Below are 21,520 nucleotides of genomic sequence, written 5' to 3'. Positions count from 1 at the left end.
ACCTATTTCTTCCAAGTAGGGAGCCAAGGGGGAATTCCTGTTCTTTATGTAATCACCATACTTTCACCTTGGAATCTGGCCATGATATTGGGCTTTCTGCCCTACTGTTGCCAAATTTCCAGAGGTTACTTACTCTTTGCAGTGCTCAGAGGATTTAGGACATATCTACACTGGGGTATTTATCCACCTATTACACTGATGTAGCTGCCACAGTGCAAACCCCTAGTGGTGCATGGGACTTTCATTGGTGCAGCTTGTCTGGGGTAAAAGGCACCAGTTCAAATCCCAGTTTACACTGGTACAAAGTGAACTAGGGATTTGTACTGATGCAGCTATGTTGGTGTAGCTACAAGAGTGTCTAAAAACTCTAACACAGACAAACCCTTAATTGTACATGTCATGTGAAACATGACACCTCCACTATTGTGTAGCCTGAGCAAGTCACTGCATTTCTCTGTGCCTCAATTTTCCTGTTGGTGAAATGGGACTAACTATACTGATTATCTCTTATACAAGTGCTGAGTATTGTTATTGTGATACTACAAGTGCAGACATGTCAGGAGACCCGTTTACAATCTGGTTGTCCCCAGACACAGTTCATGCACCATGTGATTTTTAGCATATATGAGCTAGCTATGATAACAGAGTTCCAGCCCAAACTGCTCTGGCTGCAAGAGCATAGAACCCAGTGTGGTGGTGACGGTGTGATCTAGTGCATTAGGGCACTGGACTAAGACTCAGGAGATATGAGTTCTATTACTGGCTTTGCTGGTGACCTATTTTGAGCATGTTACTTTACATTTGTTTAGTCTTCCACCCTTTGTCTGTCTCATCTGCTTAGACTCAGCTCCTCAAGGCCAGGACTGCCTTGTACTATGTACCATGCTTAGCACAATGGGGCCATAATCTCATTTGGTTCTCAAGGCACTACTGGAATATGAATAATCTATATAATAAAAGCTTCCAGGAATATTGATCTGGAGCCTAAAACATCTGTTGAGTCCACGTGAAGTTATAGAAGCAGCTACAGGTGTGGTCGAGATCTCACTTTGTTCAGAATACCACCAATTTCAATCATCACTGGGTTTTTCAGTCTGTTACAATCTTATTTTTAAATTCTCAGCCATTTTGTCCTTAAGAATTATAATCGTGCAGTGTACATTACAGTAAGGCATGTATCTATGCAATATTGAATGTCCTACACCAGTGTTGCATGCAGTGTTGTTGTAGCCATGTTGGTCCCAGGATATTAAAGAGACAAGGTGGATTTGAGGTCATATCTTTTATTGGATCAGCTTCTGTTGGTAAGAGAGACAAGCTTTTGATCTTACGCGGAGCTCTTCTTCAGGTCTGAGAAACTACAGTAACTCAAAATGTCACAGCTAAATACAAGGTTTGAACAGATTATTTAGAATAAGTAGTTAACACATATTTCAAGGGACCATTCACAGTGAAGTGGCCCGTTAACATCCCTACAGTCACAGGGAGGAAAAGAAGAGGGAGGAGGGTTAGTGGGTTACAGATTGTTGTAATAAGCCATAAATCCGGTGTCTCTATTTGAGGGGTGGGCAAACTTTTTGGCCTGAGGGCCGCATCGGGTTTCTCAAATTGTATGGAGGCCTGGTTAGGGGAGGCTGTGCCTCCCCAACCAGCCAGGCATGTCCCGGCCCCACCCCCTATCCAACCCCCCCCTGCTTCTCGCCCCCAGACGGCCCCCCCCAGGACTCCTGCCCTATCCAACGCCCCCTGTTCCCTGAAGGCCCCCCGGGGACCCCTGCCCCATCCACCTCCCCTGCTCTTGGTCCCCTGACAGCCCCCGGACCTCCCACCCCTACTGCCCCCTGCTGCCCCATCCAACCCCCCCCCCTTCCTGACTGCCCCCCCGGGACCCCTGTCCCATCCAACCACCCCTTCTCCCTGACCACTCCCGGACCTCTCACCCCTAACTGCCCCCCACCCCTAACTGCCCCCTACCACCCCATTCAACCCCCCTCTCCTTCCTGACTGCCCCCCCGGGACCCCTGCTCCATCCATCCCCCCTGCTCCCTGTCCCATGACCGCCCCCCGCCGTCCCATCCAACCCCTCCTCTCCTTCCTGACTGCCCCCCCCAGGACCCCTGCCACCATTCAACCCCCCTGTTCCCTGCCCTCTGACCACCCCGACCCCTATCCATGCCCCGATCACCCCCCAAGCTCCCCTGCCCTCTATCCAACCCCCCCAGCTCCCTGCCCCCTTACCGCGCTGCCTGGAGCACCGGTGGCTGACAGTGTGGCTGCACCAGGACAGGCAGCCGCGCAGCACAGAGCACCAGGTCAGGCCGGGCTCTGCAGCCCTGCTGCCCAGAGCATTGCGCCGCGTGGCAGCATGCCTGCAGGGAGGAGGAACAGCAGGGGAGGGGCTGGGGAGCTCAGGGCCGGGCCGGATGTTCCTGCGGGCCGGATGTGGCTGGCGGGCCGTAGTTTGCCCACTTCTGCTCTATTCAGTCCATGATTTTTAGTGTCTAGCAAAGTTATGAATTTAGGCTCCTTTCATCTTTTGAAAGTGTTAGCCAGGTTTCATTTGAGGCTGAGGACTGATAAGTCAGATACAGGGTGATCGCTTTGTGAAAAATGTTTATCCACAGGCGATCTGGTGTTATAGTCTTTTCATTTTCCTGGGTGAGTTCACCCAAGAGTTGCATCCGATGAAGTGAGCTGTAGCTCACGAAAGCTTATGCTCAAATAAATTTGTTAGTCTCTAAGGTGCCACAAGTCCTCCTTTTATCCAAGAGTATAGTGATTGTCTGGTTTCACCCATAGTTGCTATTAGAGCATTTAGTGCACTAAATGAGGTACATGAGATGTTGTGATAGGCATGTGTAGGTGACAACTAGGGAGGGGGTTTTATTTCTGTATTGAAGCAGGTCAGGGCAACGGATTCTTCCTAAAAGTGGAGCAGGTATGAGATCACACCCCCTCTGTGGCCCCGCCCTTGCCCCTCCTCTTCCCCCCCAAGGCCCCGCCTCCCAGTCAAGCCAGAGTTGGGTCAGGGAACCGTGGACCCTCCATCTGCTCGAGACAGGGGGACCTGAAAGCAGTCCCTGGCCTGTGTCCCTGCCCCCTGCCCAGGGCAGGTGGAGGGTCTGCAGCTCCCCACAACTACCCACATGGCTCTTACCCCAGCTCAACTCTGGCTTCTGTCCTGGCCTGGGATGGGATTTCAGGGGCCGAAGAGCCACAACTGGGCCATGGTACAGCCCCCGGGCAGCTGTGGGGAGTCGCAGACCTCTACCTGCCCTGTGCGGGGGGCACGGCGGTGGGGACACAGGCCAGGGGCTGCTCAGAGGCCCCCCCGTCCTGGGCAGTTGGAGAGTCTGTGGCTCCCCACAGCTGCCTGGGCTCCCCGGGCCGCAATAACCCTGGCCAGGCTCAAGCTTTGGGCCTGGCTTGGGGTAGGACCTCGGGGGGAAGAGAAAGGACAGGAGGCTGGGCCAATGGCAAAAAGTGGACGGGCCAGGCCTGTTCACTTTCAAAAGGGGAAGGGCCATGATCCCTTGGCCCCCCTGTTCCTATGCCCCTGAAACAGGTTATCTTGTGGCATTTGTGTGACCCATCCCATGATGTGATCCATAGGCGCCGACCCCCATGGAGCAACCATGGAAAAAAAATGGTGCTCAGCACCCACGAGCCACAGCTGTTTGGTGGCACTGCCAAACAGCTGATCTGTGGGACTGCCAAACAGCTGTTTGGTGGCTCAGGGAGAGGCTTGGGGGAGGGTGGAGAGCAGCAAGCAGCAGGCGGGGTCAGGGCTTGGGGAAGGGGTGGAGCAGGGGCAGGAAGAGGTGGAGCAAGGGTAGGGTCTAGGGAGGGGTGGGCAAGTTTTTTGGCCTGAGGGCCACGTCGGGGTTCTGAAACTGTATGGAGGGCTGGGTAGGGAAGACCCTACAGGACCAAACAACCTGGCCCCCGCCCCCTATCTGCCCCCTCCCAATTCCTGTCCCCGACTGCTCCCCTCAGAACTCCCGGCCCATCCAACCCCCCTGCTCCTTGTCCCCTGACCGCCCCCTCCTGGGACCCACCACCCCTAACCAACCCCCTTGCTCCCTGATTGCCCCGACCCCTATCCACACCCCTGCCCCCTGACAGGCCCCCCACCCCCCAGCACTCCCATGCCTATCCAACCACTTCCTGTCCCCTGACTGCCCCCTGGGACCCTCTGCCCCTTATCCAACCCCCCCGCTCCCCACCCCCTTACCATGCCACTCAGAGCACCAGGACTGGCAGCCATGCCACCCAGCCAGAGCCAGCCACGCCGCCGCACTGCCCGGCAGGAGGTCGCAGCCACACCGCTCAGAGCACTGGTGGCACGGCGAGCTGAGGGTGCTGGGAAGGGGGGACAGTAGGGGAGGGGCCAGGGGCTTGCCTCCCCAGCCAGGAGTTAAAGGGCCGGGCAGGACGGTCCCTTGGGCCGGACGTGGCCCGCGGGCCATAGTTTGCTGACCTCTGGTCTAGGGGGAGGGAGCAGAGTGAGGGCAGGGCCTTGGGGGAAGGGACGGAGTAGGGGTGGGGCACCCCCAGGGAAAAATAAAAGTCAGCACCTATGATGTGATCGACGTCTCTGGTGGACTGTCATTGTTTGGTGAAGGCAGTTTTGAATTTGAGTAGGTGTATATCCCAGACTTTCTCCCCAGAGCATCTACCAGAGAAGATAGCATGATGGAATGAGCCACCCAAATACCCTCAAGAGAACATGCTTTAATACAGAAATACCCACCTCCTGATTGCACACCCCTAGTTGTCAACTACCACCTCACACTGGAACCCCTGCAGGGTATCATCAAACAGCTACAACCCATACTTGATGGGGACCCCATCCTGAAAACAATTTTTCCTGAACCCCATCTTCTGACTTTCAAACAACCCCGCAGCTTCTCCAAGGTCATCATCAGAAGCAAGCTCCCCACAGACCAGCAAAAAGAAAAGGAGTACTTGTGGCACCTTAGAGAGTAACGAATTTATTTGAGCATAAGCTTTCGTGAGCTATAGCTCACTTCATCGGATGCATTCAGTGGAAAATACAGTGGGGAGATTTATGTACACAGAGAACATGAAACAATGGGTGTTACCATACACACTGTAACGAGAGTGATCAGGTAAGGTGAGCTATTACCAGCAGGAGAGCGGGGGGATGGACGGACGACCTTTTGTAGTGATAATCAAGGTGGGCCATTTCCAGCAGTTGACAAGAACCTGTTGGGAACAGTACGGGGGGGTGGGGGGGGGAAGATAAACAAGGGGAAATAGTTTTACTTTGTGTAATGACACATCCACTCCCAGTCTTTATTCAAGCCTAAGTTAATTGTGTCCAGTTTGCAAATTAATTCCAATTCAGCAGTCTTTCGTTAGAGTCTGTTTTTGAAGTTTTTTTGTTGAAGAAGAATTTCCACTTTTAGATTTGTAATCAGGTGACCAAAGAGATTGAAGTGTTCTCCAACTGGTTTTTGAATGTTATAATTCTTGACGTCTGATTTGTGTCTATTTATTCTTTTACATAGAGACTGTCCAGTTTGACCAATGTACATGGCAGAGGGGCATTGCTGGTACATGATGGCATAGATCACATTGGTAGATGTGCAGGTGAATGAGCCTCTGATAGTGTGACTGATGTGATTAGGCCCTATGATGGTGTCCCCTGGATAGATATGTGGACACAGTTGGCAACGGGCTTTGTTGCAAGGATAGGTTCCTGGGTTAGTGGTTCTGTTGTGTGGTGTGTGGTTGCTGGTGAGTATTTGCTTCAGGTTGGGGGACTGTCTGTAAGCAAGGACTGGCCTGTCTCCCAAGATCTGTGAGAGTGATGGGTCGTCCTTCAGGATAGGTTGTAGATCCTTGATGATGCATTGGAGAAGTTTTAGTTGGGGGCTGAAGGTGATGGCTAGTGGCGATTTGTTATTTTCTTTGTTGGGCCTGTCCTGTAGTAGGTAACTTCTGGGTACTCTTCTGGCTCTGTCAATCTGTTTCTTCTCTTCAGCAGGTGGGTATTGTAGTTGTAAGAATGCTTGATAGAGATCTTGTAAGTGTTTGTCTCTGTCTGAGGGGTTGGAGCAAATGCGGTTGTATCGTAGAGCTTGGCTGTAGACAATGGATTGTGTGGTGTGGTCTGGATGAAAGCTGGAGGCATGTAGGTAGGAATAGCGGTCAGTAGGTTTCCGGTATAGGGTGGTGTTAATGTGACCATCGCTTATTAGCACCGCAGTGTCCAGGAAGTGGATCTCTTGTGTGGACTGCTCCAGGCTGAGGTTGATGGTGGGATGGAAATTGTTGAAATCATGGTGGAATTCCTCAAGGGCTTCTTTTCCATGGGTCCAGATGATGCAGATGTCATCAATGTAGCGCAAGTAGAGTAGGGGCATTAGAGGAAGACAGCTGTGGAAGCATTGTTCTAAGTCAGCCATAAAAATTGTTGGCATACTGTGGGGCCATGTGGGTACCCATAGCAGTGCCGCTGATTTGAAGGTATACATTCTCCCCACAGACCAGGACACACCAACTCACAGCAGCACCAGACCCTGCCAGAACAATAGATACAAAATCTGTAGACATATCTCCACTGCTACAGCAATCAACACCTGCCACAACACACCTTTCAAGATCCATGGGTCCTACACATGCCTGTCACAACATGTGGTGTACCTAATCATAAAATCATAGAATATCAGGGTTGGAAGGGACCTCAGGAGGTCATCTAGTCCAACCCCCTGCTCAAAGCAGGACCAATCCCCAAATAAATCATCCCAGCCAGGGCTTTGTCAAGCCTGACCTTAAAAACCTCAAAGGAAGGAGATTCCACCAACTCCCTAGGTAATCCATTCCAGTGTTTCACCACCCTTCTAGTGAAAAAGTTTTTCCTAATATCCAACCTAAACCTCCCCCACTGCAACTTGAGACTATTACTCCTTGTTCTGTCATCAGCCACCACTGAGAACAGTCTAGATCCATCCTTTTTGGAACCCCCTTTCAGGTAGTTGAAAGCAGCTATCAAATCCCCCTTCATTCTTCTCTTCCGCAGACTAAACAATCCCAGTTCTCTCAGCCTCTCCTCATAAGTCATGTGTTCCAGCCCCCTAATCATTTTTGTTGCCCTCCGCTGGACTCTCTCCAATTTTTCCACATCCTTCTTGTAGTGTGGGGCCCAAAACTGGACACAGTACTCCAGATGAGGCCTCACCAATGTTGAATAGAGGGGAATGATCACGTCCCTCGATCTGCTGGCCCACAGAGCCCTACGCAGATACAACACAGATATCCACGGATTTGCAGGGCTCTACTCGTCCAGTGCACTAAATGTTCCATTAGCAATTATGTGGGTGAAAGAATCACTGTGCCCTTGAATGAAAAAAGAAAAGGAGTACTTGTGGCACCTTAGAGACTAACCAATTTATTTGAGCATGAGCTTTCGTGAGCTACAGCTCACTTCATCGGGTGCACTCACACAGGAAAACTATAAAAGACAAAAGCATCAGATCACCTGTGGGTGAACACTTTTCACAAACCGATCACTTCCGACCTCTCAGTCCTCATCCTCAAAGGAAAACTGCACAACACTTTTAAAAGATGAGCCTGGGATCATAAAATCATAACTTTGCTAGACACTAAAACAACAAGGAGTCTGGTGGCACCTTAAAGACTAACAGATTTATTTGGGCATAAGCTTTCGTGGGTAAAAAACACTTTTTCAGATGCTACACACTAACAATCATGAATTGAATAGAGACACTAGATTTATGGCTTATTACAACAACCTGTAACCTAAAAACAACCCTCTCCCAGTTGTTTCCCCTCCCTGCCTTCATTTCCTCTCTTTGACTGGAGGGGTGTTAATGGGTCACTTCACTGTGAATGGTCCCTTGAAATATGTGTTAACGACTTATGCTAAACAATCTGTTCAAACCTTGTATTTTAGCAGTGACACTTTAGGCTTGTCTTCACTGATAAGGGCTTGTCTACACTTACATTTTATAGCACTCTAACTTGCTAGCTCAGGGGTGTGAAAAATCACCCCACTGAGCACAGCAAGTTTGAGCTCTTTAAAGCACTAGTGTGGACAGGCTCAGAGCGCTGGGAGCTATTCCCCTCATGGAGGTGGATTACAAGGAGTGCTGGGAGAGCTCTCTCCCAGCGCTTGAGCGTGACCACACTCACACTTCAAAGCGCTTGAAGTTTCTACTGTAGAGGTAGCCTTACAGGGACACAGCTGCACCAGTACAGCTGTGCCGCTGTAGCGCTTTAGTGAAGACGCTACTATGCCGATGGGAGAGATTCTCCCATTGGCGTAGTTAATCCACTTCCCCAAGAGGCAGTAGCTATGTCGGTGAGAGAAGCTGTCTCGTCGACATAGCACTGTCTACATGGGGGGTTAGGTCAGTATAACTACGTCTCACTGGTGTGGATTTTTCACACCCCTGAGTGACGTAGTTATACCAATATGGGTCTGTAGTGTAGACTTGGCCTTTGAGTTAGTTTCCCAGAACTGAAGAAGTGCTCTGTGTGGTTCAAAAGCTTCTCTCTCTCACCAATAGAAGTTGGTCCAATAAAAGATATTATCTAACTCACCTTGTCTCTCTACATCATTGTGTGGCATAAGATGTAATTCAATCAATCAGCACACTTACTCTCCAGCCAATTTCCATGCAACAGATTCATTAGTTGTATGAAGGAGACTACACAGATGGTGGATTACTTTGATCAACTGCCACAGTTCTTCAAAACCAACCACACAACAACACAGCCTGTGCACGCAATAACCTCAAACACACATTTTGCCTCACACCAAAGCACACACTCCTTACTTGCCACCTGCACAACTCTCCCCACACAACCCAACCACGTACACCATACACCCAGTACAAACGATAACCTGAAACATCACTTGGAAGCCTAGAATGGGCTGTTGAGTTCCTGTGACGTGATGGAAACAGCTCCAAGCATGGTTGAGAGATCTTTTGTTTACAATATCACCAGGTTCCATCATCACTGGGATTCTCGGTCAGTTACTGTCCAATTTTTAAGTTCTCAGGGTGATGGGTCAAGGCCAGCTGGCTATAGAAAAGTAGTGGGAGATACATATATTAGCTCCAGGCTAAACAAATCCCTGGTACCGGGATAAGTTAAATGGCAGCTGCTCCAGGTCAATTAAGACATCTGGGGCCAATTAAGAACTTTCCAGAAGGCAGGGAGAACGCTAGATTGATTGGGACACCTGAAGCCAATCAGGGGCTGGCTGAAACTAGTTAAAAGCCTCCCAGTTATTCAGGTGGGCGTGGGTGTCAGGAGCTATGGGAGGAAGTTGTGCTGTTGGAGAGACTGAGCAGTACATGCCATATCAGGTGCAAGGAAGGAAGCCCTGAGGTAAGGGTGAAGTGGACCTTGAGGAAGTGGGGGCTGCTGTGGTGAAGTAGCCCAGGGAGTTGTATGTGTCATGTTTCTAAAAGGTCAGCTACGATAACTGACATTATTAGGGTCCCTGGGCTAGTGCCTGGAGTAGAGGGTGGGCCTGGGCTCCCCCCTTTGCTCCCCCCCCCCCCGATTAATCACTGAGACTGGGAGACAACAGAGACTGTGCAAGGGAGATTAGCTTCTCCTCACCTCCCTCGCTGGCTTATGATGAAAATGGCTCAGTAGACTGTGACCCTTGTCTCTAGAGAGAGAAGGGTTACGTGGAGGGTCACAGTGAGCCTCTGAGGCTAGCAAAATCCACCAGGAAATGCGGGACCTAAGGAGACAAGGACAGAGCTTTGTCACATCAGCCATTTTCAGTTTTTTTACACACATGATTTTATGAATTACACCTCTGTGACAGCCAGTCTATCAGCTACTAGTATAATACACCCTTGCAGTATAATTTCACTGCAGAAGCCTGGTCCTGTTCTGTTTCATTTCACACACCTCTAGTACTTTCAATTCTCTCACCATCATGTGGCATATTCCTCTCTGACTGAACAGAAATGTACTTTGTCTGGCAGCGTCAAATAGATCAGGAATGGGAGGAATGAAAGCAGGCACTTAGATCTTTTTGTAGTAACTTGTCACAACTAAAGCTGATAAGAAATTGAGAAGTGTTTAGCAGGTGGGTATAGGAAACCCGGAAATGACAGAGCAGAGTTCACAGGAATGATAAGGCTGTGAGTCTGAGTCACACCTGCCACCTAAGTGATTTTAAAGCCTGTGGTTTTGTAATCTGAAAACAAACCTGGATGCCATCCCTCTGCCAGATGTGAGTACTCCAGAAGCAAACAACACCCACTGCAACTCCCTTCTATGGCTGTTCCCCTTTTGGGTGGGCAGAGTTTCTTCGCCTGAGATGCCGGGAACTGGAATTCGCTCTTTAGATTTGAGCAGTTTTACCGAAACTCACTTAAATTAATCTCTTTAATTAAACTCCATTGCTATATTTCAAATTCACTTCTGGTCTCCTTAATATTGTTACTCAAATATAACAATTTGACAATAAAGATGAAATTGCATGCTGTCAAGGTTCCTCCCCCACTCTGAACTCTAGGGTACAGATGTGGGGACCTGCATGAAAACCTCCTAAGCTTACTTTTACCAGCTTAGGTTAAAACTTCCCCAAGGTACAAATTAATTTTACCCTTTGCCCTTGGAATTTCCACTGCCACCACCAAACTTTAACTGGGTTTACTGGGAAACGTAGTTTGGACACGTCTTTCCCCCCAAAATCCTCCCAACCCTTGCACCCCACTTCCTGGGGAAGGTTTAGTAAAAATCCTCACCAAATTTGCATAGGTGACCACAGACCCAAACCCTTGGATCTGAGAACAATGAAAAAGCATTCAGTTTTCTTACAAGAAGATTTTTAATAGAAGTAAAGGAATCACCTCTGTAAAATCAGGATGGTAGATACCTTACAGGGTAATTAGATTCAAAACATAGAGAATCCCTCTAGGCAAAACCTTAAGTTACAAAAAAGACACACAGACAGGGATAGTCATTCTATTCAGCACAGTTCTTTTCTCAGCCATTTAAAGAAATCATAATCTAACACATACCTAGCTAGATTACTTACTAAAAGTTCTAAGACTCCATTCCTGTTCTGTCCCTGGCAAAAGCAGCATGCATACAGACAGACCCAGACCCTTTGTTTCTCTCCCTCCTCCCAGCTTTTGAAAGTATCTTGTCTCCTCATTGTTCATTTTGGTCAGGTGCCAGCGAGGTTACCTTTAGCTTCTTAACCCTTTACAGGTGAGAGGATTTTTCCTCTGGCCAGGAGGGATTTTAAAGGGGTTTACCCTTCCTTTATATTTATGACACATGCATTTTAGATGAGGAAGAGGACTCGATAAATCTCTGAAAGAAAATAAAAGGAAAAAAACTGAATCAATTTTTATTTGGACTTCATTTTAATCATTTTGGTATGGTTTTATTAACATTCATTTAACTCAAATGTCTGAGAAACATGTTGGAGAAAAGCTCACCTTGTTAAAGATTCAACACCTGCAATCCTTCAATTAAGGACTGAAGAAGCTTCCAGTCCTCATCTCTGATGACTCCAATGAGTTCTCCAACAAAGGAAGTGTGACATTCCCCTCTGGTGTTATCTGGAGCGGTGATCTGCTAGATCACTCCAATCCTCGACTCTGAGAGCCAGCCTTACCTTGCTCTGCTGTGAGAACCCCCACTCCTGGGCTGTTCACGCACAGCCTCTGGCATGTAAGCTGCTCCCAGTTACTTGCAACCTAATGACACTAGCCAATATCTCCGGTCCCAGACACAATCCTAGGAACCTCCATCTTGCAGTGTCCAGTTATGCCCACTGGACGCTGCAAGCTTATATGAGTTCATCAGTTTAACAAAGAAATTGATATGTACCAGGCTTGTTATCCCAAGGGGAGTCTCCGACACACTTCAAACCAAACACAGTGCTTCAGGTAGAATAAACAAACAAATTTATTAATTATGAAAGATAGATTATAAATCAAAGCATAACAAGTCAGATTTGGTCAAATGAAATAAAAGCAGAACTCATTCTAAGCTGATCTTAACACTTTCAATGCCCTTACAAACGTAGATGCTTCTCACCACAGGCTGGCTGGTTGCTCTTCAGCCAGGCTCTCCCCTTTGATCCGATGAAGTGAGCTGTAGCTCACGAAAGCTTATGCTCAAATAAATTGGTTAGTCTCTAAGGTGCCACAGGTACTCCTTTTCTTTTTGCAAATACAGACTAACACGGCTATTACTCTGAAACCCTTTGATCAGCGCTTCAGTCGCTTGGTGTGGTGTCTGTAGATGTAGGTGGAAGAGAGAGAGAGAGCGCATGGCAAATGTCTCTCCCTTTTATCATGTCCTTTCTTCCCTCTTGGCTTTGCCGCCCCCCCTTCAGAGTCAGGTGAGCATTACCTCATCGCAGTTCCAAACTGACCAAAGGAAGGGGAGTGACTCCCTCCAGAGTCTAACAGATTCTTTTGTTGCTGCCTAAGCCAATGACCTTTGTTCCTGTGAGGCTGGGCTGGGTTTGTCCCATCCACACCCTGATGAGGTGTGAATTGCCCCTCTGCTTCTGGAGAGTTTTTGTCTGGGCTTGTTTTAAGCCATGAGGATACATTTTCAGCCTCATAACTATATACATGAAATTATAACCTGTAACATCACTATAACATCACTGTAATAACCATGCTCAGTGCATCATAAGCCTTCCGAAGACACCCAACATGACAAACTTTACATTGGATACCACACAATCATTTTATAAAGATTAACATGGGGGTGCTGGGTATTCCCTCCGAGGTATAGAGCATCACAGGAAGGAAAACAAGCCTTGATATTCCTAAAATAAAAAACAATCTGAAAAACAAATTATTTAGGAGGAAAATGTTCTCACTTTTTTATACATGAGAGAGAAGCAAAAAAAATAAAAAAGCTTTTTTTTATTTTATTCTTTTTTTTTTTTTTTATTGGCAGATCACTTTTAACAATTCCATTCACAGGGAATAACAGGTTGTCATGTGCAAAGCCTCAAAAGTGAACACTTAGTAAAACTAGCTTCTGTTTGTTTCCTGTTTGAGGATCAGACATTTATTGCAGAGAGATGCAGATTTAAAGAATTCCAGTGTTGGCAGCATCCAAAGTGGGAATGTATGAATACAAAAGACAAAATGTGACTGCCATCACAGCAGTCACCCCTGAGACCAGGCAGACAAACACTGTGGTCATCTCTGGGGAATGAACTCTAGGTGTTCAGCACCAAATGCACAAACTCTCACCACTTGTGCTAACACAATACATCTGTTAGCTGTAGCTAAGTAGCTGGATGTTATAGTCACTGCCAGCCAGCCACTAGAAAGAGGTATGATCACACAAACTAGGCCAGTATGTTACAAATGTATTTCAGAAATGTTAATAGACAACCTATCTAACCACAGTTCCAGATGGTGGATTACTTTCTGCTAATCCTCCATACACCCAAAATCTTGAAATGGGAACTGTTGAAATGACAGTTGATATAAGACTCTGTGTAACAAATACAGCACTAATCATATCTGGCAATCCTCTGTGGCAGAGGGTGAAGATCAGAATGGACATAGATTCTGGAAGAGCTATAGTGTTATTTTTCAGAGTAACAGCCGTGTTAGTCTGTATTCGCAAAAAGAAAAGGAGTACTTGTGGCACCTTAGAGACTAACCAATTTATTTGAGCATGAGCTTTCGTGAGCTACAGCTCACTTCATCGGATGCATACTGTGGAAACTGCAGAAGACATTATACACACAGAGACCATGAAACAATACCTCCTCCCACCCCACTCTCCTGCTGGTAATAGCTTATCTAAAGTGATCATCAAGTTGGGCCATTTCCAGCACAAATCCAGGTTTTCTCACCCTCTGCCCCCACACACACAAACTCACTCTCCTGCTGGTAATAGCCCATCCAAAGTGACCACTCTCTTTACAATGTGTATGAAAATCAAGGTGGGCCATTTCCAGCACAAATACAGGTTTTCTCATCCCCCCCCCCCCCTTTTCCCAAAAAAGTGCTGGAAATGGCCCACCTTGATTTTCATACACATTGTGAGGAGAGTGGTCACTTTGGATGGGCTATTACCAGCAGGAGAGTGAGTTTGTGTGTGGGGGGCGGAGGGTGAGAAAACCTGGATTTGTGCTGGAAATGGCCCAACTTGATGATCACTTTAGATAAGCTATTACCAGCAGGAGAGTGGGGTGGGAGGAGGTATTGTTTCATGGTCTCTGTGTGTATAATGTCTTCTGCAGTTTCCACAGTATGCAACCGATGAAGTGAGCTGTAGCTCACGAAAGCTCATGCTCAAATAAATTGGTTAGTCTCTAAGGTGCCACAAGTACTCCTTTTCTTTTAGTGTTATTTTTGAAAAACTAAGTTATAACACAGCAATGTTGTTCTGAAAACACAATAACTAGAAAAACTGTGGGAAAGTTAATGGAAGTGAAACATCAGGATGAGGTGGAAACTGTAACACTCTCAATATCAAATAACAAAGGTTCTGCTCTGTTGAGCTGAAGTTAGGGTGAGAAGCTATGTTAAGAGTTGTGAACAGTTAACCAGATAGCTTGAGCCTGACAGTTGTATGTGAAATATACTCCATATTTAAATTGGAAATGGGTTTGGTTAAAGGAAATGAATCAAACCTGTATGTTTCAGAGAAAGCCCATTCCTAAACTCTATAAAATTAGACCAGTGCTATGTCCACTGAGAGATACTGGGATTCAGAAGCCAAGGAACTAGAAAATGAGGCACTTATCCAACTGCCACTGAAGTCCATGGAAGTCTTTGCATAGACTTCAGTGGGAGTTGGATCAGGCCTTGACTGCACAATCTTCTCTCAGACTCATAGCGAGTAGGCCTTGCATCTACAGTAGTGGAAAATTTGCTGGGGTTATAAAGTGACATCCTTGCTTTGAGGTAGTATAATGTCCTGTTCCTAAGACTCTGGATTTCTAATTCAGTGATGGCAGGAGGGAAGAATTTCATCAAAATTGGCTCTGGATACTGAAACCTAAACAATTTTTTGGCCTTAGTTTATTGAAAATATTATTCCACTATAACTGATTACCCTATGGTATGACTAGTGCCACGGTGTTTTTTCATTGCATTATGGATCAGATATTGCAAGGATCAAAATGTTATCAGGTCAGTATTATAGCTAAGGGGACCTCTCAGCAATGCATTCCTCTAACCAGAAAGCTCTATAAACTTCAAGACTATGCAACTGAGAATAAAAAAAACAAAGCACTCATGTTTTCAGGGTGGTGTCCTTTTCTTAGGACATATATGTGATGCTGCACCTCATATTCTTCATAAAAATATTTTTATAATATGAATATGGCATAACTAACATATGTTTTATGCAAGATGGGTCATATGAGGTATCATTGGAAAGGTTGACAGGTTTCAGAGGGGTAGCTGTGTTTAGTCTGTATCAGCAAAAACAATGAGGCATCCTTGTGGCACCTTAGAGACTAAACAAATTTATTTGGGCATAAGCTTTCGTGGGCTATAACCCACTTCATCAGATGCGTGGAGTGAAAAATACAGTAAGCAGATATAATTACACAGCATATGAAAAGATGGGAGTTGCCTTACCAAGTGGGGGGTCAGTGCTAATAAGGACAATTCAGTTAAGGTGGATGTGGCCCATTCCCAACAGTGGACAAGAAGGGGTGAATATCAACAGAGGGAAAATCACTTTTTGTAGTGCTAATGAGGAATTGCACGTTTTGTTTTATTTGCTCGGCAATCTGTTTTGTTCTGTTTGCTATCTCTTATAGTCACTTAAAATTTACCTTTTGTAGTTGTTAAACTTGTTTTGTTTTCTAAAACCCAGTTTGTGCAAATTATGCACAGCTCTTTGCCCCTCCCCCAGTTATATCTTCCTCCACTTTGAGGGAAGGGGCGAATTTATGAGCTTACGCTATATAAATCTCTATATAGCGAAAGACAATATAATTTTGGATTTGCATCCCAAAGGAGGTGTGCACTTCAGTGCTGGGCAATCCCCAAGCTGAATCCTTCCACACAGAGCTGATCTCAGTGTCACTGTGTCCATTTGCAGCTGAGTGTGTCCCTACCAGTGTGTGTGTGCTGGAGAAGGCTTGAGGGCCTGGCACAGAGGAACAGGGTGAGGCTGGTGGAACAGGCGGGCTCAGTGGGATCCCAGCGTATCAAGTGGCACCCCAGAAGGGGGGGTCCAACCCATCACAACATAGTTGAGGCAGAAGGAGTCTCCAAGTTAAAGGGCAAATAATGGTGCTTTAGCGTTCTCATCCAATATTACTGAGCTGCGAGGTTTTGTGGCATTAGTAAACCATTAGTTCTCAACTATAGTAAATAAAAAAATAATAATTTTCATGCTTGTCATCTCTGACAAAACCGTTTACTAATAGTTACAAAAAGTTAAAAATTGGGTACAGTCACAGGAATGGCAAAAAAGCACTTGAAACTAAATAAGAGTTAATAATAATAATTCTTAGTGATCATCTGTAGACCTCAAAGGGTTTTACAAAAATGGCAAGTATCATTATTCCTATCATGTAGGTGGGAAGCTGAACCATAGAAAGATTAAGACCGTATTTTCATTATTGTCCACTAATTTTGGGTGCTTCCATTTTTGGGTGCCCAATTTGGGACACCTAGGGCCTGATTTTCAGGACTTATGAGAACTCAGAACTCCAGCTAAAATAAATAGGAGCTGTGAGTGATCAGCATCTCTCATAATCAGGCCCAAAGTGCCCGAAATTGGACACCCAAAAATTGAAGCACCCCAAATTAGTGGCTAGTTTTGAAAATTTTAGTCTAGGGGACTTGCCTAAGATTACATGAGACGTCTATGGCAGAATCAAGTACAAAACTGATCTCATTGCCTTATGCACTAGACCAGTGGTTCCCAAAGTTGTTCTGCCACTTGTGCAGGGAAAGCCCCTGGCGGGCCGAGCCAGTTTGTTTAACTGCTGCATCCGCAGGTTCAGCCGATCGTGGCTCCCATTGGCCTGGAGCAGCAAACCGCGGCCAGGGGCTTTCCATGCACAAGCAACGGAACAAGTTTGGGAACCACTGCACCTATACTGTCTCTGATATCTAGAGATGTTAGTGAATGTTGAAGAAATGGTAAATAAAGTGCCTATAAAGGATAGTTTTGGAAATAGTGATTTCCATTTAATAAGGTCCAAATTTTAACTATTGGAGATGTTTTGGATACAAATATAAGTAAATAGTAGGGTGACCATATTTCCCAAAGAGAAAATGGGACAACCCTAAACGCTTTCCTGCGGGCTCCGCCAACTTGCTGTTGCCGGTTTCTGGAACTCTACCCCCCCGCATCCCACCCCATGTCAAGCTGTTGCCTGGTCGCTGGGACCCTGCAGGGCCCCCTCAGGAGGCTATTGTCTGGTCGCTGGAACCCTGCGGGAGCCCTGCATGCTGGAACCCTGCTTTCCCTCCCGCCCCCCAGCCCTGCCTCCAACCTGTGGGGGGCTGGCATTTCTGCCTGCACCATCTGCACTGCACCCCACTTTTTTGACAAAAGTGGACATTTGTCCTGTTTCCTCTTGTCAACTGATCAAGTCAGCAAGAGTAAACGGGACAAATGCCTCCTTTTGGAAAAAAAAGTTGGGATGGCTTAAAAAAGGGACTGTCCCAGCCAAAACGGGACATATGGTCACCCTAGTAAATGGCCAGTTTGATCAAATGAAGAGAGAAATATTGACAATGTTTCTTAGAAAAGAAATACTGCAAGCAACAATTAGCTAAAGGTTACAGAAGTCACAGAGCTGGTTCAAAGGGAGTGTGTATTACTATATTAAACTAAACATCAAATTTTAAAGCCAGTGTGAGTGAAAGATATACTGTTAATATTAATTGTGAGTAAAAAGTGAGATCTAAAAATTAGAGGGAGCTCAAGATTGCAATACAGCTACAGAGGGTTATGAAGAAGACAGAGGGAATGAAAAGGGTACCAGAACAAATGGGAAATGAAGCATACATAGATAAAGGTATTGAGATAAAAACTGGAGATCCTTTAAATAGTCCAAATGAAAATAGTATCTTAGACAAGTGAAGTACTCAAAAGAGAGGAAATGCTATAATTAAATCTGCCTCCTCGCACTTATAATGGAAACACTTGGACAAATTTATAGGTAATGCTTTGCAGTTCACGTATAATAGTAGAGGACTAAAAGGGAGAGAAGCAGTGGTGTTATTAATGGGATGTGGGAGAAATCAAGAATTAACAATGTATCCTGTGGCCGATAGGTTTGTGGGTTCCAATGAGGTCAAATTGGAAGAGACTGAGATTACTGAAAATGTGTTGAGCAAGCCTAAAACAGACCCTGTTCCTTACCTGAGCAGAGGGAACTTAACATGGGAGGGAATCCCCATTACAAAGCAGAAGAAGGTACAATATTACATTAAGGGTACTTTCCTCTATTCCTTGGGTCCCCACAAAAGGTTCTCTGTGTAACCTCTGCACAGAAGGCGCTCCAGACAGGAAAGAGTAGAGAACAGGCATTAGGCATTCTGCAGTACCATCTCCTTTCAAGTCCACAGGAAAAACCTATCAGGTGCTAATGCTGCTTGATGTATCATTAACTCCTGTGGTGTCTCCTCCATGACTGCTGTAGCAATCATAGGGGACTCAGACACTTACTGAAGAAGCTATACTGTCAATGGCAGAAGGCCACCAGAACTGCACAGAGGAGCAACAGTCCTTGAAGAATTAGTTCCTAGCTCCACAGATCTGGAGGCTCTTTTTCCTGCATGGGGTTAGGAGGCCTCAACTCCCAGCCCTCTGTAAGTCTCCCAAACCTGAATATATGCCTCTCAGGAAACTCTGCAAGGAGACCTTCCTCCTGTAGGTTTTTCCATGGGAGGAGGTGATCTGGCCATAAGAATTTAGATAAAATTAAAGTGGACAAAGCAGCAGGTAGTAATGCAGAGGAGATCAAGGAGCAAAGAGGTGAACAATTATTTCTTAGGTTTCAGAGTAGCAGCCGTGTTAGTCTGTATCCGCAAAAAGAAAAGGAAAGGAGTACTAGTGGCACCTTAGAGACTAACCAATTTATTTGAGCATAAGCTTTCGTGAGTTACAGCTCACTTAGCTCACGAAAGCTTATGCTCAAATAAATTGGTTAGTCTCTAAGGTGCCACTAGTACTCCTTTCCTTTTCTTTTTGCGGATACAGACTAACACGGCTGCTACTCTAAAAAGAAAGGGAGTACTTGTGGCTCTAAGGTGCCACAAGTACTCCTTTTAATTATTTCTTAGCAAGTCTTTTTGTGGGCTTTTGGGCAGGGGTTCTAGTGAAGGCTGTGAGAGGCTGGCATCCAAGCCAAGGATTTGGGTGGGTATTATAATGACATTGTAAATTATCTTTCTGGCTGGATATTTTTAGCTGAGAGTGGGAGATCATGCTGCTGGGTTTATGTTTGTATTTTTAAGTGGTCATTAAGGGCACCGAGGGCAGAGGACTGGAGCTCTTTAATTATTGTGATATAATTGGTATACATTTAAATAAATGAATTAATTACATAAATGTATATAGGTATCAGGTTGCTGGGAAACAGTGACTATAGCTCCGTTTGTTACAAGGATAGGCTCTAGGAAGGAGGCTGAAAAATTACAGCCCTGTACATCTAACATCTATATTAGGAAAAGATCTTGAGGTGATATTTATGAATAGATTGAGGGAACATTTGGAAGAATACAGTTTAATAGATATGATTCAACAGTGGTTTGAAAAATGTACATCATGTGAAACATGTCTGATTGTTTTGGTTTTTTTTAAACTTTATCAGTTTGCAGTATTTACCTGTGGTATAATGCTATCTAACTACAGCTTCTGAGCCCAGTTCCCTGTTGCTGTGTTCCTCAGATAGGTACAGGAATAGTGGAGGAGACAAGGGGGCTTTATGCTACCTTTTCATTTCCTGCATTCCTGACCCTGCTGGTATATAAATTAGAGCAGACCTGAAGCTGTTCTAATTCACACTCTGCTGCAAAAGCCCCCTTTGGGCAGTGGCAACAAGGATAGCCAGAATTCAGCACGCTCCAGCTGGATATGAGTCAACAGTGTGCCCTTGTTGCCAAGAAGGCCAATGGCATTTTGGGATGTATACGTAGGGGCATTGCCAGCAGATCAAGAGACGTGATCGTTCCCCTCTATTCGACATTGGTGAGGCCTCATCTGGAGTACTGTGTCCAGTTTTGGGCCCCACACTACAAGAAGGATGTGGAAAAATTGGAGAGTCCAGCGGAGGGCAACAAAAATTATTAGGGGACTGGAACACATGAGTTATGAGGAGAGGCTGAGGGAACTGGGATTGTTTAGTCTGTGGAAGAGAAGAATGAGGGGGATTTGATAGCTGCTTTCAACTACCTGAAAGGGGGTTCCAAAGAGGATGGATCTAGTCTGTTCTCAGTGGTAGCTGATGACAGAACAAGGAGTAATGGTCTCAAGTTGCAGTGGGGGAGGTTTAGGTTGGATATTAGGAAAAACTTTTTCACTAGGAGGGTGGTGAAACACTCGAATGCGTTACCTAGGGAGGTGGTGGAATCTCCTTCCTTAGATATTTTTAAGGTCAGGCTTGACAAAGCCCTGGCTGGGATGATTTATTTGGGGATTGGTCCTGCTTTGAGCAGGGGGTTGGACTAGATGACCTCCTGAGATCCCTTCCAACCCTGATATTCTATGATTTCCCTCACACACCCAGCACACCTCCTACATCATGGTCTGGGAAGAGGATGACATAGAGTTCTACATCAAGCAAGGAACCCCCCAACACAGAGGATATTCCCCAAGGGACAGTTCTTCCCACTATACATTTCCTTTATTATGCTGCAGTAGAACGGAGAATTGGGCCCCATCAATCCTTCACTCTGCAGTATCTATCTATAAATCTATGTACAGTATCTGTATTCCTGTCTCTTTATGTATTTGTATCCTCCCATCATTGTAGTATCTGAGCACTCTTATACTTGTCAAGATATTTCAGTTTAACTTTCAGATCAGTTGTGTACAAATATATATTTTGTGTATACATGCTTATGTGAAAAAACAGCTTCAGAGTGGTTTTAAAGAGTATTTCCAATACTTAAAGCAAATATTTCGAGTTGGTCAGAAAGTGTATTTTTTTTCTTAGACAGGTTTGATGAAAATGAAGAAAAAAATGGTGAAATTATCTGCAGAGTTCAACTTAAAAAATTTTTAAATTTTTGATTGAACATTTTTTGATGAAAACTTGAAATTTTCCATAGAAAGCACTTTCTTTTCATGAAATTTTTTTTAATCAAAACCCCAATTTTTGTTGAAAAACAGGTTTGAAGAAAAATATTCAATAAGCCCTACAAATAATACTTTAACGATATTAAGAAAGTTTGAGGATAGGTTGTATGATGAATGCAAATAACTATACGGCTTAAAAGATATAATACAAAAAATATTTTAAAATACACGAAGTTACTACATTATAAATGAATTTACTGAGAACCAGTTTGTGAGTTAC

This window comes from Natator depressus, chromosome 1, assembly GCF_965152275.1.
Source record: "Natator depressus isolate rNatDep1 chromosome 1, rNatDep2.hap1, whole genome shotgun sequence".
Taxonomy (NCBI): Eukaryota; Metazoa; Chordata; order Testudines; family Cheloniidae; genus Natator; species Natator depressus.
The sequence above is the reverse complement of the archived record's forward strand: the minus strand, read 5'-3'. Positions refer to the sequence as shown.